At 48.0% G+C, this 18,539-nt stretch overlaps 16 non-coding genes across 16 annotated transcripts; all 16 read left to right on the forward strand.

The window, feature by feature from the left end:
• The first annotated feature begins 32 nt into the window (after positions 1-32).
• Positions 33-114, forward strand: TRNAL-UAG (transfer RNA leucine (anticodon UAG)). The gene has a single exon. It is a non-coding gene; the product is annotated as a tRNA-Leu (tRNA).
• A 1,144-nt stretch (positions 115-1,258) lies between these two features.
• On the forward strand, positions 1,259-1,340 carry TRNAL-UAG (transfer RNA leucine (anticodon UAG)). The gene has a single exon. It is a non-coding gene; the product is annotated as a tRNA-Leu (tRNA).
• Positions 1,341-2,484: 1,144 nt separating this feature from the next.
• Positions 2,485-2,566, forward strand: TRNAL-UAG (transfer RNA leucine (anticodon UAG)). Its single transcript has one exon. It is a non-coding gene; the product is annotated as a tRNA-Leu (tRNA).
• A 1,144-nt stretch (positions 2,567-3,710) lies between these two features.
• On the forward strand, positions 3,711-3,792 carry TRNAL-UAG (transfer RNA leucine (anticodon UAG)). The gene has a single exon. It is a non-coding gene; the product is annotated as a tRNA-Leu (tRNA).
• A 1,144-nt stretch (positions 3,793-4,936) lies between these two features.
• Positions 4,937-5,018, forward strand: TRNAL-UAG (transfer RNA leucine (anticodon UAG)). Its single transcript has one exon. It is a non-coding gene; the product is annotated as a tRNA-Leu (tRNA).
• A 1,144-nt stretch (positions 5,019-6,162) lies between these two features.
• TRNAL-UAG (transfer RNA leucine (anticodon UAG)) lies at positions 6,163-6,244 on the forward strand. Its single transcript has one exon. It is a non-coding gene; the product is annotated as a tRNA-Leu (tRNA).
• Positions 6,245-7,388: 1,144 nt separating this feature from the next.
• Positions 7,389-7,470, forward strand: TRNAL-UAG (transfer RNA leucine (anticodon UAG)). Its single transcript has one exon. It is a non-coding gene; the product is annotated as a tRNA-Leu (tRNA).
• A 1,144-nt stretch (positions 7,471-8,614) lies between these two features.
• On the forward strand, positions 8,615-8,696 carry TRNAL-UAG (transfer RNA leucine (anticodon UAG)). Its single transcript has one exon. It is a non-coding gene; the product is annotated as a tRNA-Leu (tRNA).
• Positions 8,697-9,840: 1,144 nt separating this feature from the next.
• TRNAL-UAG (transfer RNA leucine (anticodon UAG)) lies at positions 9,841-9,922 on the forward strand. Its single transcript has one exon. It is a non-coding gene; the product is annotated as a tRNA-Leu (tRNA).
• A 1,144-nt stretch (positions 9,923-11,066) lies between these two features.
• On the forward strand, positions 11,067-11,148 carry TRNAL-UAG (transfer RNA leucine (anticodon UAG)). The gene has a single exon. It is a non-coding gene; the product is annotated as a tRNA-Leu (tRNA).
• A 1,144-nt stretch (positions 11,149-12,292) lies between these two features.
• TRNAL-UAG (transfer RNA leucine (anticodon UAG)) lies at positions 12,293-12,374 on the forward strand. Its single transcript has one exon. It is a non-coding gene; the product is annotated as a tRNA-Leu (tRNA).
• Positions 12,375-13,518: 1,144 nt separating this feature from the next.
• On the forward strand, positions 13,519-13,600 carry TRNAL-UAG (transfer RNA leucine (anticodon UAG)). Its single transcript has one exon. It is a non-coding gene; the product is annotated as a tRNA-Leu (tRNA).
• Positions 13,601-14,744: 1,144 nt separating this feature from the next.
• Positions 14,745-14,826, forward strand: TRNAL-UAG (transfer RNA leucine (anticodon UAG)). The gene has a single exon. It is a non-coding gene; the product is annotated as a tRNA-Leu (tRNA).
• Positions 14,827-15,970: 1,144 nt separating this feature from the next.
• On the forward strand, positions 15,971-16,052 carry TRNAL-UAG (transfer RNA leucine (anticodon UAG)). The gene has a single exon. It is a non-coding gene; the product is annotated as a tRNA-Leu (tRNA).
• A 1,144-nt stretch (positions 16,053-17,196) lies between these two features.
• On the forward strand, positions 17,197-17,278 carry TRNAL-UAG (transfer RNA leucine (anticodon UAG)). Its single transcript has one exon. It is a non-coding gene; the product is annotated as a tRNA-Leu (tRNA).
• Positions 17,279-18,422: 1,144 nt separating this feature from the next.
• On the forward strand, positions 18,423-18,504 carry TRNAL-UAG (transfer RNA leucine (anticodon UAG)). The gene has a single exon. It is a non-coding gene; the product is annotated as a tRNA-Leu (tRNA).
• The last annotated feature ends 35 nt before the right edge of the window (positions 18,505-18,539 follow it).

An 18,539-nucleotide genomic window follows, 5' to 3' on the forward strand; every position in this document is an offset into this window, starting at 1 on the left:
GGTCTCAGAGGCTCTCGTTTCAGTACCAGCAGGGTAGCGTGGCCGAGCGGTCTAAGGCGCTGGATTTAGGCTCCAGTCTCTTTGGAGGCGTGGGTTCGAATCCCACCGCTGCCAATAGCTGTTTCTTTTTTATCTTCATGCCACGTGTACAGACAGGACAATTGGGAGCCAGGGAATGGCATGTGTTTATGAATTCTTGCTTTTCTGAACACCCAGACTGAAAGCACACATCTGACTCGTGTGCGTTTTCACCAAAAAAGGGTAAAGCATAAATCACTGTTCACTGAAAACGGACATGCGTTCACGATCCTGTCAATAAACACGTGCTTGGCAGGGCCACAAATCTGCCGACACGATGCCCTAATGAATGCACATCTCTTTGCCTTGGTAGTTGCTCCTTTTTGCAGCGCCTTTTCCTGCTGCATCACAAAAACTCAGTTCAAGACACTTGGCTCCATCCAGTGGAGCTCCTATGCCCAGCTTAGAAACCCCCAGGCACGAGATTGCAAGGTCCCTGGTAATTCTCCCACTCCTGGACACGTCGGAACCAAGTTTCGTATGCACTAGCAGCGAGAACAAAATCCCACATGTGAGGACAATAGGCGTCTTTCATTTAGGGCTAGTGTTAGGCTAAGAGTTTGCAGTAGCTCCTTGGGTCGAGTTAGGGGTCGAATGAGACAAAGCTAAGATTTGCGTTACGGCTGGGGTTGGTCCAGTAAGGATCCCACACACCATGGACCATCGGCGGAGGCCCCGGGTAGGCTTACACTGCGGGCTAATGGTGGACTTCTTTAAAAACGTGAGCACTAAATGGGGCGGGATGTTGACTGAAAGAATGCAGCTAGCTACAGAAATATGCAGAAATAAAGAAAAACACATCTCATTGCATGCCTTTAAAGAGCTTACTCTCCCTACCGGCAATGTTCCTGAACCTTCGCTTCCCAAACATTTTTAGAACCAAAAAAAACCTAGAAAAGATCTGACCTCCCTCACCGGGAATTGAACTCAAGACTGCTGGATGGAGGGGTGCTGACATTGACCACTAGGCTACCAGACTGCTGTTGAACAGAGCACTCCCGAAAGGTGACATTTCAATTTCAGGCTGACAAGTGTGCTTTATTGTTCAGTTCGGGCTTTGCAGAGCCAGTGCTAGAATTCAATCCAAGTTCATGCTTTGCTTTGATTTTGAATTAATGGCCAAACCAGCCAATCCCTAAAAAAATACAGGTCTCAGAGGCTCTCGTTTCAGTACCAGCAGGGTAGCGTGGCCGAGCGGTCTAAGGCGCTGGATTTAGGCTCCAGTCTCTTTGGAGGCGTGGGTTCGAATCCCACCGCTGCCAATAGCTGTTTCTTTTTTATCTTCATGCCACGTGTACAGACAGGACAATTGGGAGCCAGGGAATGGCATGTGTTTATGAATTCTTGCTTTTCTGAACACCCAGACTGAAAGCACACATCTGACTCGTGTGCGTTTTCACCAAAAAAGGGTAAAGCATAAATCACTGTTCACTGAAAACGGACATGCGTTCACGATCCTGTCAATAAACACGTGCTTGGCAGGGCCACAAATCTGCCGACACGATGCCCTAATGAATGCACATCTCTTTGCCTTGGTAGTTGCTCCTTTTTGCAGCGCCTTTTCCTGCTGCATCACAAAAACTCAGTTCAAGACACTTGGCTCCATCCAGTGGAGCTCCTATGCCCAGCTTAGAAACCCCCAGGCACGAGATTGCAAGGTCCCTGGTAATTCTCCCACTCCTGGACACGTCGGAACCAAGTTTCGTATGCACTAGCAGCGAGAACAAAATCCCACATGTGAGGACAATAGGCGTCTTTCATTTAGGGCTAGTGTTAGGCTAAGAGTTTGCAGTAGCTCCTTGGGTCGAGTTAGGGGTCGAATGAGACAAAGCTAAGATTTGCGTTACGGCTGGGGTTGGTCCAGTAAGGATCCCACACACCATGGACCATCGGCGGAGGCCCCGGGTAGGCTTACACTGCGGGCTAATGGTGGACTTCTTTAAAAACGTGAGCACTAAATGGGGCGGGATGTTGACTGAAAGAATGCAGCTAGCTACAGAAATATGCAGAAATAAAGAAAAACACATCTCATTGCATGCCTTTAAAGAGCTTACTCTCCCTACCGGCAATGTTCCTGAACCTTCGCTTCCCAAACATTTTTAGAACCAAAAAAAACCTAGAAAAGATCTGACCTCCCTCACCGGGAATTGAACTCAAGACTGCTGGATGGAGGGGTGCTGACATTGACCACTAGGCTACCAGACTGCTGTTGAACAGAGCACTCCCGAAAGGTGACATTTCAATTTCAGGCTGACAAGTGTGCTTTATTGTTCAGTTCGGGCTTTGCACAGCCAGTGCTAGAATTCAATCCAAGTTCATGCTTTGCTTTGATTTTGAATTAATGGCCAAACCAGCCAATCCCTAAAAAAATACAGGTCTCAGAGGCTCTCGTTTCAGTACCAGCAGGGTAGCGTGGCCGAGCGGTCTAAGGCGCTGGATTTAGGCTCCAGTCTCTTTGGAGGCGTGGGTTCGAATCCCACCGCTGCCAATAGCTGTTTCTTTTTTATCTTCATGCCACGTGTACAGACAGGACAATTGGGAGCCAGGGAATGGCATGTGTTTATGAATTCTTGCTTTTCTGAACACCCAGACTGAAAGCACACATCTGACTCGTGTGCGTTTTCACCAAAAAAGGGTAAAGCATAAATCACTGTTCACTGAAAACGGACATGCGTTCACGATCCTGTCAATAAACACGTGCTTGGCAGGGCCACAAATCTGCCGACACGATGCCCTAATGAATGCACATCTCTTTGCCTTGGTAGTTGCTCCTTTTTGCAGCGCCTTTTCCTGCTGCATCACAAAAACTCAGTTCAAGACACTTGGCTCCATCCAGTGGAGCTCCTATGCCCAGCTTAGAAACCCCCAGGCACGAGATTGCAAGGTCCCTGGTAATTCTCCCACTCCTGGACACGTCGGAACCAAGTTTCGTATGCACTAGCAGCGAGAACAAAATCCCACATGTGAGGACAATAGGCGTCTTTCATTTAGGGCTAGTGTTAGGCTAAGAGTTTGCAGTAGCTCCTTGGGTCGAGTTAGGGGTCGAATGAGACAAAGCTAAGATTTGCGTTACGGCTGGGGTTGGTCCAGTAAGGATCCCACACACCATGGACCATCGGCGGAGGCCCCGGGTAGGCTTACACTGCGGGCTAATGGTGGACTTCTTTAAAAACGTGAGCACTAAATGGGGCGGGATGTTGACTGAAAGAATGCAGCTAGCTACAGAAATATGCAGAAATAAAGAAAAACACATCTCATTGCATGCCTTTAAAGAGCTTACTCTCCCTACCGGCAATGTTCCTGAACCTTCGCTTCCCAAACATTTTTAGAACCAAAAAAAACCTAGAAAAGATCTGACCTCCCTCACCGGGAATTGAACTCAAGACTGCTGGATGGAGGGGTGCTGACATTGACCACTAGGCTACCAGACTGCTGTTGAACAGAGCACTCCCGAAAGGTGACATTTCAATTTCAGGCTGACAAGTGTGCTTTATTGTTCAGTTCGGGCTTTGCACAGCCAGTGCTAGAATTCAATCCAAGTTCATGCTTTGCTTTGATTTTGAATTAATGGCCAAACCAGCCAATCCCTAAAAAAATACAGGTCTCAGAGGCTCTCGTTTCAGTACCAGCAGGGTAGCGTGGCCGAGCGGTCTAAGGCGCTGGATTTAGGCTCCAGTCTCTTTGGAGGCGTGGGTTCGAATCCCACCGCTGCCAATAGCTGTTTCTTTTTTATCTTCATGCCACGTGTACAGACAGGACAATTGGGAGCCAGGGAATGGCATGTGTTTATGAATTCTTGCTTTTCTGAACACCCAGACTGAAAGCACACATCTGACTCGTGTGCGTTTTCACCAAAAAAGGGTAAAGCATAAATCACTGTTCACTGAAAACGGACATGCGTTCACGATCCTGTCAATAAACACGTGCTTGGCAGGGCCACAAATCTGCCGACACGATGCCCTAATGAATGCACATCTCTTTGCCTTGGTAGTTGCTCCTTTTTGCAGCGCCTTTTCCTGCTGCATCACAAAAACTCAGTTCAAGACACTTGGCTCCATCCAGTGGAGCTCCTATGCCCAGCTTAGAAACCCCCAGGCACGAGATTGCAAGGTCCCTGGTAATTCTCCCACTCCTGGACACGTCGGAACCAAGTTTCGTATGCACTAGCAGCGAGAACAAAATCCCACATGTGAGGACAATAGGCGTCTTTCATTTAGGGCTAGTGTTAGGCTAAGAGTTTGCAGTAGCTCCTTGGGTCGAGTTAGGGGTCGAATGAGACAAAGCTAAGATTTGCGTTACGGCTGGGGTTGGTCCAGTAAGGATCCCACACACCATGGACCATCGGCGGAGGCCCCGGGTAGGCTTACACTGCGGGCTAATGGTGGACTTCTTTAAAAACGTGAGCACTAAATGGGGCGGGATGTTGACTGAAAGAATGCAGCTAGCTACAGAAATATGCAGAAATAAAGAAAAACACATCTCATTGCATGCCTTTAAAGAGCTTACTCTCCCTACCGGCAATGTTCCTGAACCTTCGCTTCCCAAACATTTTTAGAACCAAAAAAAACCTAGAAAAGATCTGACCTCCCTCACCGGGAATTGAACTCAAGACTGCTGGATGGAGGGGTGCTGACATTGACCACTAGGCTACCAGACTGCTGTTGAACAGAGCACTCCCGAAAGGTGACATTTCAATTTCAGGCTGACAAGTGTGCTTTATTGTTCAGTTCGGGCTTTGCACAGCCAGTGCTAGAATTCAATCCAAGTTCATGCTTTGCTTTGATTTTGAATTAATGGCCAAACCAGCCAATCCCTAAAAAAATACAGGTCTCAGAGGCTCTCGTTTCAGTACCAGCAGGGTAGCGTGGCCGAGCGGTCTAAGGCGCTGGATTTAGGCTCCAGTCTCTTTGGAGGCGTGGGTTCGAATCCCACCGCTGCCAATAGCTGTTTCTTTTTTATCTTCATGCCACGTGTACAGACAGGACAATTGGGAGCCAGGGAATGGCATGTGTTTATGAATTCTTGCTTTTCTGAACACCCAGACTGAAAGCACACATCTGACTCGTGTGCGTTTTCACCAAAAAAGGGTAAAGCATAAATCACTGTTCACTGAAAACGGACATGCGTTCACGATCCTGTCAATAAACACGTGCTTGGCAGGGCCACAAATCTGCCGACACGATGCCCTAATGAATGCACATCTCTTTGCCTTGGTAGTTGCTCCTTTTTGCAGCGCCTTTTCCTGCTGCATCACAAAAACTCAGTTCAAGACACTTGGCTCCATCCAGTGGAGCTCCTATGCCCAGCTTAGAAACCCCCAGGCACGAGATTGCAAGGTCCCTGGTAATTCTCCCACTCCTGGACACGTCGGAACCAAGTTTCGTATGCACTAGCAGCGAGAACAAAATCCCACATGTGAGGACAATAGGCGTCTTTCATTTAGGGCTAGTGTTAGGCTAAGAGTTTGCAGTAGCTCCTTGGGTCGAGTTAGGGGTCGAATGAGACAAAGCTAAGATTTGCGTTACGGCTGGGGTTGGTCCAGTAAGGATCCCACACACCATGGACCATCGGCGGAGGCCCCGGGTAGGCTTACACTGCGGGCTAATGGTGGACTTCTTTAAAAACGTGAGCACTAAATGGGGCGGGATGTTGACTGAAAGAATGCAGCTAGCTACAGAAATATGCAGAAATAAAGAAAAACACATCTCATTGCATGCCTTTAAAGAGCTTACTCTCCCTACCGGCAATGTTCCTGAACCTTCGCTTCCCAAACATTTTTAGAACCAAAAAAAACCTAGAAAAGATCTGACCTCCCTCACCGGGAATTGAACTCAAGACTGCTGGATGGAGGGGTGCTGACATTGACCACTAGGCTACCAGACTGCTGTTGAACAGAGCACTCCCGAAAGGTGACATTTCAATTTCAGGCTGACAAGTGTGCTTTATTGTTCAGTTCGGGCTTTGCACAGCCAGTGCTAGAATTCAATCCAAGTTCATGCTTTGCTTTGATTTTGAATTAATGGCCAAACCAGCCAATCCCTAAAAAAATACAGGTCTCAGAGGCTCTCGTTTCAGTACCAGCAGGGTAGCGTGGCCGAGCGGTCTAAGGCGCTGGATTTAGGCTCCAGTCTCTTTGGAGGCGTGGGTTCGAATCCCACCGCTGCCAATAGCTGTTTCTTTTTTATCTTCATGCCACGTGTACAGACAGGACAATTGGGAGCCAGGGAATGGCATGTGTTTATGAATTCTTGCTTTTCTGAACACCCAGACTGAAAGCACACATCTGACTCGTGTGCGTTTTCACCAAAAAAGGGTAAAGCATAAATCATTGTTCACTGAAAACGGACATGCGTTCACGATCCTGTCAATAAACACGTGCTTGGCAGGGCCACAAATCTGCCGACACGATGCCCTAATGAATGCACATCTCTTTGCCTTGGTAGTTGCTCCTTTTTGCAGCGCCTTTTCCTGCTGCATCACAAAAACTCAGTTCAAGACACTTGGCTCCATCCAGTGGAGCTCCTATGCCCAGCTTAGAAACCCCCAGGCACGAGATTGCAAGGTCCCTGGTAATTCTCCCACTCCTGGACACGTCGGAACCAAGTTTCGTATGCACTAGCAGCGAGAACAAAATCCCACATGTGAGGACAATAGGCGTCTTTCATTTAGGGCTAGTGTTAGGCTAAGAGTTTGCAGTAGCTCCTTGGGTCGAGTTAGGGGTCGAATGAGACAAAGCTAAGATTTGCGTTACGGCTGGGGTTGGTCCAGTAAGGATCCCACACACCATGGACCATCGGCGGAGGCCCCGGGTAGGCTTACACTGCGGGCTAATGGTGGACTTCTTTAAAAACGTGAGCACTAAATGGGGCGGGATGTTGACTGAAAGAATGCAGCTAGCTACAGAAATATGCAGAAATAAAGAAAAACACATCTCATTGCATGCCTTTAAAGAGCTTACTCTCCCTACCGGCAATGTTCCTGAACCTTCGCTTCCCAAACATTTTTAGAACCAAAAAAAACCTAGAAAAGATCTGACCTCCCTCACCGGGAATTGAACTCAAGACTGCTGGATGGAGGGGTGCTGACATTGACCACTAGGCTACCAGACTGCTGTTGAACAGAGCACTCCCGAAAGGTGACATTTCAATTTCAGGCTGACAAGTGTGCTTTATTGTTCAGTTCGGGCTTTGCACAGCCAGTGCTAGAATTCAATCCAAGTTCATGCTTTGCTTTGATTTTGAATTAATGGCCAAACCAGCCAATCCCTAAAAAAATACAGGTCTCAGAGGCTCTCGTTTCAGTACCAGCAGGGTAGCGTGGCCGAGCGGTCTAAGGCGCTGGATTTAGGCTCCAGTCTCTTTGGAGGCGTGGGTTCGAATCCCACCGCTGCCAATAGCTGTTTCTTTTTTATCTTCATGCCACGTGTACAGACAGGACAATTGGGAGCCAGGGAATGGCATGTGTTTATGAATTCTTGCTTTTCTGAACACCCAGACTGAAAGCACACATCTGACTCGTGTGCGTTTTCACCAAAAAAGGGTAAAGCATAAATCACTGTTCACTGAAAACGGACATGCGTTCACGATCCTGTCAATAAACACGTGCTTGGCAGGGCCACAAATCTGCCGACACGATGCCCTAATGAATGCACATCTCTTTGCCTTGGTAGTTGCTCCTTTTTGCAGCGCCTTTTCCTGCTGCATCACAAAAACTCAGTTCAAGACACTTGGCTCCATCCAGTGGAGCTCCTATGCCCAGCTTAGAAACCCCCAGGCACGAGATTGCAAGGTCCCTGGTAATTCTCCCACTCCTGGACACGTCGGAACCAAGTTTCGTATGCACTAGCAGCGAGAACAAAATCCCACATGTGAGGACAATAGGCGTCTTTCATTTAGGGCTAGTGTTAGGCTAAGAGTTTGCAGTAGCTCCTTGGGTCGAGTTAGGGGTCGAATGAGACAAAGCTAAGATTTGCGTTACGGCTGGGGTTGGTCCAGTAAGGATCCCACACACCATGGACCATCGGCGGAGGCCCCGGGTAGGCTTACACTGCGGGCTAATGGTGGACTTCTTTAAAAACGTGAGCACTAAATGGGGCGGGATGTTGACTGAAAGAATGCAGCTAGCTACAGAAATATGCAGAAATAAAGAAAAACACATCTCATTGCATGCCTTTAAAGAGCTTACTCTCCCTACCGGCAATGTTCCTGAACCTTCGCTTCCCAAACATTTTTAGAACCAAAAAAAACCTAGAAAAGATCTGACCTCCCTCACCGGGAATTGAACTCAAGACTGCTGGATGGAGGGGTGCTGACATTGACCACTAGGCTACCAGACTGCTGTTGAACAGAGCACTCCCGAAAGGTGACATTTCAATTTCAGGCTGACAAGTGTGCTTTATTGTTCAGTTCGGGCTTTGCACAGCCAGTGCTAGAATTCAATCCAAGTTCATGCTTTGCTTTGATTTTGAATTAATGGCCAAACCAGCCAATCCCTAAAAAAATACAGGTCTCAGAGGCTCTCGTTTCAGTACCAGCAGGGTAGCGTGGCCGAGCGGTCTAAGGCGCTGGATTTAGGCTCCAGTCTCTTTGGAGGCGTGGGTTCGAATCCCACCGCTGCCAATAGCTGTTTCTTTTTTATCTTCATGCCACGTGTACAGACAGGACAATTGGGAGCCAGGGAATGGCATGTGTTTATGAATTCTTGCTTTTCTGAACACCCAGACTGAAAGCACACATCTGACTCGTGTGCGTTTTCACCAAAAAAGGGTAAAGCATAAATCACTGTTCACTGAAAACGGACATGCGTTCACGATCCTGTCAATAAACACGTGCTTGGCAGGGCCACAAATCTGCCGACACGATGCCCTAATGAATGCACATCTCTTTGCCTTGGTAGTTGCTCCTTTTTGCAGCGCCTTTTCCTGCTGCATCACAAAAACTCAGTTCAAGACACTTGGCTCCATCCAGTGGAGCTCCTATGCCCAGCTTAGAAACCCCCAGGCACGAGATTGCAAGGTCCCTGGTAATTCTCCCACTCCTGGACACGTCGGAACCAAGTTTCGTATGCACTAGCAGCGAGAACAAAATCCCACATGTGAGGACAATAGGCGTCTTTCATTTAGGGCTAGTGTTAGGCTAAGAGTTTGCAGTAGCTCCTTGGGTCGAGTTAGGGGTCGAATGAGACAAAGCTAAGATTTGCGTTACGGCTGGGGTTGGTCCAGTAAGGATCCCACACACCATGGACCATCGGCGGAGGCCCCGGGTAGGCTTACACTGCGGGCTAATGGTGGACTTCTTTAAAAACGTGAGCACTAAATGGGGCGGGATGTTGACTGAAAGAATGCAGCTAGCTACAGAAATATGCAGAAATAAAGAAAAACACATCTCATTGCATGCCTTTAAAGAGCTTACTCTCCCTACCGGCAATGTTCCTGAACCTTCGCTTCCCAAACATTTTTAGAACCAAAAAAAACCTAGAAAAGATCTGACCTCCCTCACCGGGAATTGAACTCAGGACTGCTGGATGGAGGGGTGCTGACATTGACCACTAGGCTACCAGACTGCTGTCGAACAGAGCACTCCCGAAAGGTGACATTTCAATTTCAGGCTGACAAGTGTGCTTTATTGTTCAGTTCGGGCTTTGCACAGCCAGTGCTAGAATTCAATCCAAGTTCATGCTTTGCTTTGATTTTGAATTAATGGCCAAACCAGCCAATCCCTAAAAAAATACAGGTCTCAGAGGCTCTCGTTTCAGTACCAGCAGGGTAGCGTGGCCGAGCGGTCTAAGGCGCTGGATTTAGGCTCCAGTCTCTTTGGAGGCGTGGGTTCGAATCCCACCGCTGCCAATAGCTGTTTCTTTTTTATCTTCATGCCACGTGTACAGACAGGACAATTGGGAGCCAGGGAATGGCATGTGTTTATGAATTCTTGCTTTTCTGAACACCCAGACTGAAAGCACACATCTGACTCGTGTGCGTTTTCACCAAAAAAGGGTAAAGCATAAATCACTGTTCACTGAAAACGGACATGCGTTCACGATCCTGTCAATAAACACGTGCTTGGCAGGGCCACAAATCTGCCGACACGATGCCCTAATGAATGCACATCTCTTTGCCTTGGTAGTTGCTCCTTTTTGCAGCGCCTTTTCCTGCTGCATCACAAAAACTCAGTTCAAGACACTTGGCTCCATCCAGTGGAGCTCCTATGCCCAGCTTAGAAACCCCCAGGCACGAGATTGCAAGGTCCCTGGTAATTCTCCCACTCCTGGACACGTCGGAACCAAGTTTCGTATGCACTAGCAGCGAGAACAAAATCCCACATGTGAGGACAATAGGCGTCTTTCATTTAGGGCTAGTGTTAGGCTAAGAGTTTGCAGTAGCTCCTTGGGTCGAGTTAGGGGTCGAATGAGACAAAGCTAAGATTTGCGTTACGGCTGGGGTTGGTCCAGTAAGGATCCCACACACCATGGACCATCGGCGGAGGCCCCGGGTAGGCTTACACTGCGGGCTAATGGTGGACTTCTTTAAAAACGTGAGCACTAAATGGGGCGGGATGTTGACTGAAAGAATGCAGCTAGCTACAGAAATATGCAGAAATAAAGAAAAACACATCTCATTGCATGCCTTTAAAGAGCTTACTCTCCCTACCGGCAATGTTCCTGAACCTTCGCTTCCCAAACATTTTTAGAACCAAAAAAAACCTAGAAAAGATCTGACCTCCCTCACCGGGAATTGAACTCAAGACTGCTGGATGGAGGGGTGCTGACATTGACCACTAGGCTACCAGACTGCTGTTGAACAGAGCACTCCCGAAAGGTGACATTTCAATTTCAGGCTGACAAGTGTGCTTTATTGTTCAGTTCGGGCTTTGCACAGCCAGTGCTAGAATTCAATCCAAGTTCATGCTTTGCTTTGATTTTGAATTAATGGCCAAACCAGCCAATCCCTAAAAAAATACAGGTCTCAGAGGCTCTCGTTTCAGTACCAGCAGGGTAGCGTGGCCGAGCGGTCTTAGGCGCTGGATTTAGGCTCCAGTCTCTTTGGAGGCGTGGGTTCGAATCCCACCGCTGCCAATAGCTGTTTCTTTTTTATCTTCATGCCACGTGTACAGACAGGACAATTGGGAGCCAGGGAATGGCATGTGTTTATGAATTCTTGCTTTTCTGAACACCCAGACTGAAAGCACACATCTGACTCGTGTGCGTTTTCACCAAAAAAGGGTAAAGCATAAATCACTGTTCACTGAAAACGGACATGCGTTCACGATCCTGTCAATAAACACGTGCTTGGCAGGGCCACAAATCTGCCGACACGATGCCCTAATGAATGCACATCTCTTTGCCTTGGTAGTTGCTCCTTTTTGCAGCGCCTTTTCCTGCTGCATCACAAAAACTCAGTTCAAGACACTTGGCTCCATCCAGTGGAGCTCCTATGCCCAGCTTAGAAACCCCCAGGCACGAGATTGCAAGGTCCCTGGTAATTCTCCCACTCCTGGACACGTCGGAACCAAGTTTCGTATGCACTAGCAGCGAGAACAAAATCCCACATGTGAGGACAATAGGCGTCTTTCATTTAGGGCTAGTGTTAGGCTAAGAGTTTGCAGTAGCTCCTTGGGTCGAGTTAGGGGTCGAATGAGACAAAGCTAAGATTTGCGTTACGGCTGGGGTTGGTCCAGTAAGGATCCCACACACCATGGACCATCGGCGGAGGCCCCGGGTAGGCTTACACTGCGGGCTAATGGTGGACTTCTTTAAAAACGTGAGCACTAAATGGGGCGGGATGTTGACTGAAAGAATGCAGCTAGCTACAGAAATATGCAGAAATAAAGAAAAACACATCTCATTGCATGCCTTTAAAGAGCTTACTCTCCCTACCGGCAATGTTCCTGAACCTTCGCTTCCCAAACATTTTTAGAACCAAAAAAAACCTAGAAAAGATGTGACCTCCCTCACCGGGAATTGAACTCAAGACTGCTGGATGGAGGGGTGCTGACATTGACCACTAGGCTACCAGACTGCTGTTGAACAGAGCACTCCCGAAAGGTGACATTTCAATTTCAGGCTGACAAGTGTGCTTTATTGTTCAGTTCGGGCTTTGCACAGCCAGTGCTAGAATTCAATCCAAGTTCATGCTTTGCTTTGATTTTGAATTAATGGCCAAACCAGCCAATCCCTAAAAAAATACAGGTCTCAGAGGCTCTCGTTTCAGTACCAGCAGGGTAGCGTGGCCGAGCGGTCTAAGGCGCTGGATTTAGGCTCCAGTCTCTTTGGAGGCGTGGGTTCGAATCCCACCGCTGCCAATAGCTGTTTCTTTTTTATCTTCATGCCACGTGTACAGACAGGACAATTGGGAGCCAGGGAATGGCATGTGTTTATGAATTCTTGCTTTTCTGAACACCCAGACTGAAAGCACACATCTGACTCGTGTGCGTTTTCACCAAAAAAGGGTAAAGCATAAATCACTGTTCACTGAAAACGGACATGCGTTCACGATCCTGTCAATAAACACGTGCTTGGCAGGGCCACAAATCTGCCGACACGATGCCCTAATGAATGCACATCTCTTTGCCTTGGTAGTTGCTCCTTTTTGCAGCGCCTTTTCCTGCTGCATCACAAAAACTCAGTTCAAGACACTTGGCTCCATCCAGTGGAGCTCCTATGCCCAGCTTAGAAACCCCCAGGCACGAGATTGCAAGGTCCCTGGTAATTCTCCCACTCCTGGACACGTCGGAACCAAGTTTCGTATGCACTAGCAGCGAGAACAAAATCCCACATGTGAGGACAATAGGCGTCTTTCATTTAGGGCTAGTGTTAGGCTAAGAGTTTGCAGTAGCTCCTTGGGTCGAGTTAGGGGTCGAATGAGACAAAGCTAAGATTTGCGTTACGGCTGGGGTTGGTCCAGTAAGGATCCCACACACCATGGACCATCGGCGGAGGCCCCGGGTAGGCTTACACTGCGGGCTAATGGTGGACTTCTTTAAAAACGTGAGCACTAAATGGGGCGGGATGTTGACTGAAAGAATGCAGCTAGCTACAGAAATATGCAGAAATAAAGAAAAACACATCTCATTGCATGCCTTTAAAGAGCTTACTCTCCCTACCGGCAATGTTCCTGAACCTTCGCTTCCCAAACATTTTTAGAACCAAAAAAAACCTAGAAAAGATCTGACCTCCCTCACCGGGAATTGAACTCAAGACTGCTGGATGGAGGGGTGCTGACATTGACCACTAGGCTACCAGACTGCTGTTGAACAGAGCACTCCCGAAAGGTGACATTTCAATTTCAGGCTGACAAGTGTGCTTTATTGTTCAGTTCGGGCTTTGCACAGCCAGTGCTAGAATTCAATCCAAGTTCATGCTTTGCTTTGATTTTGAATTAATGGCCAAACCAGCCAATCCCTAAAAAAATACAGGTCTCAGAGGCTCTCGTTTCAGTACCAGCAGGGTAGCGTGGCCGAGCGGTCTAAGGCGCTGGATTTAGGCTCCAGTCTCTTTGGAGGCGTGGGTTCGAATCCCACCGCTGCCAATAGCTGTTTCTTTTTTATCTTCATGCCACGTGTACAGACAGGACAATTGGGAGCCAGGGAATGGCATGTGTTTATGAATTCTTGCTTTTCTGAACACCCAGACTGAAAGCACACATCTGACTCGTGTGCGTTTTCACCAAAAAAGGGTAAAGCATAAATCACTGTTCACTGAAAACGGACATGCGTTCACGATCCTGTCAATAAACACGTGCTTGGCAGGGCCACAAATCTGCCGACACGATGCCCTAATGAATGCACATCTCTTTGCCTTGGTAGTTGCTCCTTTTTGCAGCGCCTTTTCCTGCTGCATCACAAAAACTCAGTTCAAGACACTTGGCTCCATCCAGTGGAGCTCCTATGCCCAGCTTAGAAACCCCCAGGCACGAGATTGCAAGGTCCCTGGTAATTCTCCCACTCCTGGACACGTCGGAACCAAGTTTCGTATGCACTAGCAGCGAGAACAAAATCCCACATGTGAGGACAATAGGCGTCTTTCATTTAGGGCTAGTGTTAGGCTAAGAGTTTGCAGTAGCTCCTTGGGTCGAGTTAGGGGTCGAATGAGACAAAGCTAAGATTTGCGTTACGGCTGGGGTTGGTCCAGTAAGGATCCCACACACCATGGACCATCGGCGGAGGCCCCGGGTAGGCTTACACTGCGGGCTAATGGTGGACTTCTTTAAAAACGTGAGCACTAAATGGGGCGGGATGTTGACTGAAAGAATGCAGCTAGCTACAGAAATATGCAGAAATAAAGAAAAACACATCTCATTGCATGCCTTTAAAGAGCTTACTCTCCCTACCGGCAATGTTCCTGAACCTTCGCTTCCCAAACATTTTTAGAACCAAAAAAAACCTAGAAAAGATCTGACCTCCCTCACCGGGAATTGAACTCAAGACTGCTGGATGGAGGGGTGCTGACATTGACCACTAGGCTACCAGACTGCTGTTGAACAGAGCACTCCCGAAAGGTGACATTTCAATTTCAGGCTGACAAGTGTGCTTTATTGTTCAGTTCGGGCTTTGCACAGCCAGTGCTAGAATTCAATCCAAGTTCATGCTTTGCTTTGATTTTGAATTAATGGCCAAACCAGCCAATCCCTAAAAAAATACAGGTCTCAGAGGCTCTCGTTTCAGTACCAGCAGGGTAGCGTGGCCGAGCGGTCTAAGGCGCTGGATTTAGGCTCCAGTCTCTTTGGAGGCGTGGGTTCGAATCCCACCGCTGCCAATAGCTGTTTCTTTTTTATCTTCATGCCACGTGTACAGACAGGACAATTGGGAGCCAGGGAATGGCATGTGTTTATGAATTCTTGCTTTTCTGAACACCCAGACTGAAAGCACACATCTGACTCGTGTGCGTTTTCACCAAAAAAGGGTAAAGCATAAATCACTGTTCACTGAAAACGGACATGCGTTCACGATCCTGTCAATAAACACGTGCTTGGCAGGGCCACAAATCTGCCGACACGATGCCCTAATGAATGCACATCTCTTTGCCTTGGTAGTTGCTCCTTTTTGCAGCGCCTTTTCCTGCTGCATCACAAAAACTCAGTTCAAGACACTTGGCTCCATCCAGTGGAGCTCCTATGCCCAGCTTAGAAACCCCCAGGCACGAGATTGCAAGGTCCCTGGTAATTCTCCCACTCCTGGACACGTCGGAACCAAGTTTCGTATGCACTAGCAGCGAGAACAAAATCCCACATGTGAGGACAATAGGCGTCTTTCATTTAGGGCTAGTGTTAGGCTAAGAGTTTGCAGTAGCTCCTTGGGTCGAGTTAGGGGTCGAATGAGACAAAGCTAAGATTTGCGTTACGGCTGGGGTTGGTCCAGTAAGGATCCCACACACCATGGACCATCGGCGGAGGCCCCGGGTAGGCTTACACTGCGGGCTAATGGTGGACTTCTTTAAAAACGTGAGCACTAAATGGGGCGGGATGTTGACTGAAAGAATGCAGCTAGCTACAGAAATATGCAGAAATAAAGAAAAACACATCTCATTGCATGCCTTTAAAGAGCTTACTCTCCCTACCGGCAATGTTCCTGAACCTTCGCTTCCCAAACATTTTTAGAACCAAAAAAAACCTAGAAAAGATCTGACCTCCCTCACCGGGAATTGAACTCAAGACTGCTGGATGGAGGGGTGCTGACATTGACCACTAGGCTACCAGACTGCTGTTGAACAGAGCACTCCCGAAAGGTGACATTTCAATTTCAGGCTGACAAGTGTGCTTTATTGTTCAGTTCGGGCTTTGCACAGCCAGTGCTAGAATTCAATCCAAGTTCATGCTTTGCTTTGATTTTGAATTAATGGCCAAACCAGCCAATCCCTAAAAAAATACAGGTCTCAGAGGCTCTCGTTTCAGTACCAGCAGGGTAGCGTGGCCGAGCGGTCTAAGGCGCTGGATTTAGGCTCCAGTCTCTTTGGAGGCGTGGGTTCGAATCCCACCGCTGCCAATAGCTGTTTCTTTTTTATCTTCATGCCACGTGTACAGACAGGACAATTGGGAGCCAGGGAATGGCATGTGTTTATGAATTCTTGCTTTTCTGAACACCCAGACTGAAAGCACACATCTGACTCGTGTGCGTTTTCACCAAAAAAGGGTAAAGCATAAATCACTGTTCACTGAAAACGGACATGCGTTCACGATCCTGTCAATAAACACGTGCTTGGCAGGGCCACAAATCTGCCGACACGATGCCCTAATGAATGCACATCTCTTTGCCTTGGTAGTTGCTCCTTTTTGCAGCGCCTTTTCCTGCTGCATCACAAAAACTCAGTTCAAGACACTTGGCTCCATCCAGTGGAGCTCCTATGCCCAGCTTAGAAACCCCCAGGCACGAGATTGCAAGGTCCCTGGTAATTCTCCCACTCCTGGACACGTCGGAACCAAGTTTCGTATGCACTAGCAGCGAGAACAAAATCCCACATGTGAGGACAATAGGCGTCTTTCATTTAGGGCTAGTGTTAGGCTAAGAGTTTGCAGTAGCTCCTTGGGTCGAGTTAGGGGTCGAATGAGACAAAGCTAAGATTTGCGTTACGGCTGGGGTTGGTCCAGTAAGGATCCCACACACCATGGACCATCGGCGGAGGCCCCGGGTAGGCTTACACTGCGGGCTAATGGTGGACTTCTTTAAAAACGTGAGCACTAAATGGGGCGGGATGTTGACTGAAAGAATGCAGCTAGCTACAGAAATATGCAGAAATAAAGAAAAACACATCTCATTGCATGCCTTTAAAGAGCTTACTCTCCCTACCGGCAATGTTCCTGAACCTTCGCTTCCCAAACATTTTTAGAACCAAAAAAAACCTAGAAAAGATCTGACCTCCCTCACCGGGAATTGAACTCAAGACTGCTGGATGGAGGGGTGCTGACATTGACCACTAGGCTACCAGACTGCTGTTGAACAGAGCACTCCCGAAAGGTGACATTTCAATTTCAGGCTGACAAGTGTGCTTTATTGTTCAGTTCGGGCTTTGCACAGCCAGTGCTAGAATTCAATCCAAGTTCATGCTTTGCTTTGATTTTGAATTAATGGCCAAACCAGCCAATCCCTAAAAAAATACAGGTCTCAGAGGCTCTCGTTTCAGTACCAGCAGGGTAGCGTGGCCGAGCGGTCTAAGGCGCTGGATTTAGGCTCCAGTCTCTTTGGAGGCGTGGGTTCGAATCCCACCGCTGCCAATAGCTGTTTCTTTTTTATCTTCATGCCACGTGTACAGACAGGACAATTGGGAGCCAGGGAATGGCATGTGTTTATGAATTCTTGCTTTTCTGAACACCCAGACTGAAAGCACACATCTGACTCGTGTGCGTTTTCACCAAAAAAGGGTAAAGCATAAATCACTGTTCACTGAAAACGGACATGCGTTCACGATCCTGTCAATAAACACGTGCTTGGCAGGGCCACAAATCTGCCGACACGATGCCCTAATGAATGCACATCTCTTTGCCTTGGTAGTTGCTCCTTTTTGCAGCGCCTTTTCCTGCTGCATCACAAAAACTCAGTTCAAGACACTTGGCTCCATCCAGTGGAGCTCCTATGCCCAGCTTAGAAACCCCCAGGCACGAGATTGCAAGGTCCCTGGTAATTCTCCCACTCCTGGACACGTCGGAACCAAGTTTCGTATGCACTAGCAGCGAGAACAAAATCCCACATGTGAGGACAATAGGCGTCTTTCATTTAGGGCTAGTGTTAGGCTAAGAGTTTGCAGTAGCTCCTTGGGTCGAGTTAGGGGTCGAATGAGACAAAGCTAAGATTTGCGTTACGGCTGGGGTTGGTCCAGTAAGGATCCCACACACCATGGACCATCGGCGGAGGCCCCGGGTAGGCTTACACTGCGGGCTAATGGTGGACTTCTTTAAAAACGTGAGCACTAAATGGGGCGGGATGTTGACTGAAAGAATGCAGCTAGCTACAGAAATATGCAGAAATAAAGAAAAACACATCTCATTGCATGCCTTTAAAGAGCTTACTCTCCCTACCGGCAATGTTCCTGAACCTTCGCTTCCCAAACATTTTTAGAACCAAAAAAAACCTAGAAAAGATCTGACCTCCCTCACCGGGAATTGAACTCAAGACTGCTGGATGGAGGGGTGCTGACATTGACCACTAGGCTACCAGACTGCTGTTGAACAGAGCACTCCCGAAAGGTGACATTTCAATTTCAGGCTGACAAGTGTGCTTTATTGTTCAGTTCGGGCTTTGCACAGCCAGTGCTAGAATTCAATCCAAGTTCATGCTTTGCTTTGATTTTGAATTAATGGCCAAACCAGCCAATCCCTAAAAAAATACAGGTCTCAGAGGCTCTCGTTTCAGTACCAGCAGGGTAGCGTGGCCGAGCGGTCTTAGGCGCTGGATTTAGGCTCCAGTCTCTTTGGAGGCGTGGGTTCGAATCCCACCGCTGCCAATAGCTGTTTCTTTTTTATCTTCATGCCACGTGTA

The sequence above is a fragment of the Ambystoma mexicanum genome, chromosome 1p, assembly GCF_040938575.1.
Source record: "Ambystoma mexicanum isolate Mex_15411 chromosome 1p, UKY_AmexF1_1, whole genome shotgun sequence".
Lineage (NCBI taxonomy): Eukaryota > Metazoa > Chordata > Amphibia > Caudata > Ambystomatidae > Ambystoma > Ambystoma mexicanum.